Below are 2059 nucleotides of genomic sequence, written 5' to 3' on the forward strand. Positions count from 1 at the left end.
TCTCCAACTTTCTCCTTGACCCACAGCAATCTGGCTTGCGCCCCTTAACTCCACAGAAACAGCTCTCTTTACTGTCATCAATTATCTCCTTCTTGCCAAATCTGGTGGTCACTACTTTTTTTTTAATGTTACTTGTTAAGTGCTTGATACTGTGTGTCAAGCACTGTTCTAAGTGCTGTGGTAGAAACAAATTAATTCAGACACAGTCCCTGTCTCAATAGGACTCGATCTAAGTAGGAGGGAAAACAGCTTTTGAGTTCCCATTGTGCAATTGAGGAAACCGAGGCACAGAGAAGTGACTCCATCCTTAATCCTCCTCAATCTTTCAACTGCTTTCCACACTGTTGACCAACCTCGTCTCCTGGAAACATTACCTAACCTTGACTTCACTGACACTGTACTCTCGTGGTTCTCCTCAGTCTTTTTTGCAGACTCCTTCTCTGCCTCCCACCCTCTAACTATGGGAGTCCCTCAGGGCTCAGTTCTGGGTCCTGTTCTATTCTCCATTTCTAGCCACTCTCTTGAAGAACTCTTTAGCTGCCACAGCTTTAACTCCCATCGCTACATGGATGATTCTCAAATCTACATCTCCTGTCCTGACTTCTCTCCTTCTCTTCTGTCTCAGTTTTTCTCCTGCATTCAGGACATCTCTATTTGGAAGTCCCACTGAAATCTCCAACTTAGTTCCAAAATAGAACCTATCATCTTCCTGCCCCAAATCCTCTCCTTCCCTTAATTTTCTCATCACCATAAACAGTATCACTATTTTCCCTGCCTCATAAGCCCGTCATCTTGACATTATTCATTCATTCAGTTGTATTTATTTAGCGCTTATGGTGTGCAAAGCACTGTACTAAGTGCTTGGTAGAGTACAATATAACAATAAACACACACGTTCCCTGCCCACAGCAAGCTTATATCCTTGACTCATCTCCTTCATTCAACTTACGCAGTCCATCTGTCATCTAATCCTGTCAGTTGTACCTCCGCAACATCTACAATCCACCCCTTCCTCTCCATCCAAACTGGTACCATGCTGATCCAAGCACTTATCATAACTCACCTGGACTATTCCATCAGCTGCCTTGCTTACCTTCTGCCTCTCCTCTCTCTAGCCCATACTTCACTCCGTTGCCTGGATCATTTTTTCAAAGAATATTTAACCCAGGTTGCCCCAATCCTCAGACTCCCCTAATGGCTTCTCACCTACCTCTCCATCACTATCTTTAATGCACTCACTCAGCTCTCTCCCTCCTACTTTACCTCACTGTTCTACTAAATTCCCCTTCACTCCTCAAATACCCAACTACTCCCAGTAGCTCGATCCTGTCTATCTTGCTAGTGACCCCTCGCCCACATCCTCCCTCTGGCCTGGAATTCTCTCCCCCTTCATACGTGATAGAACACCGCTCTCTCCACCTTCAAAGGCTTATTAAAATCACTTCAACTCCAAGAAACCTCCCCAACTAAACCCTCATCTCTCAGACTCCTCTCCTCTCCCTTCTGCATTGTCAATGCAGTTGGATCTGTGACTTTTAAGCACTTGATATTCACCTCACCCTTAGCCCCACAGTACTTACGAACAAATCCTTTTACTCTGCATTTCCCCATCGGTAATTTATTTTCATGTCTGTCTCTTTTAGACTTTGAGTTCTTTGTGGGCAGGGAACATGCCTACCAATTCTGTTGTATTATGGTCTCCCAAGCATTCAGTAGTAAGCGCTCAAAAAGTACCTGTGATTAATTAATTGATGATTGATTACAGTTACGTTACTTCTGCTATTAGCTCAGTTTTTCTTCACTGGGATTATGTATAAACAAGGACAGGTGGTTTAAGAAAGGCTGGAATAGGGAACTCTAAACGGCCTATAAAAACCCAAAGTCAATATTTTCCTTAAATCACAATGGAAAAGAAAATGCAGGAAATTATAGATCATTTTTGAGTTGAGCTGACGGAAGAGAGTGTGGACTTGGCACACAGATTTCGCCGTCTCTTTTATCAAGTAATTTATTAACAGGAGAGCCAGAATTTAAAACAAAAAGCTGCAATTTTTTTTTC

The sequence above is a fragment of the Ornithorhynchus anatinus genome, chromosome 1 (genome assembly GCF_004115215.2).
Source record: "Ornithorhynchus anatinus isolate Pmale09 chromosome 1, mOrnAna1.pri.v4, whole genome shotgun sequence".
Taxonomy (NCBI): Eukaryota; Metazoa; Chordata; class Mammalia; order Monotremata; family Ornithorhynchidae; genus Ornithorhynchus; species Ornithorhynchus anatinus.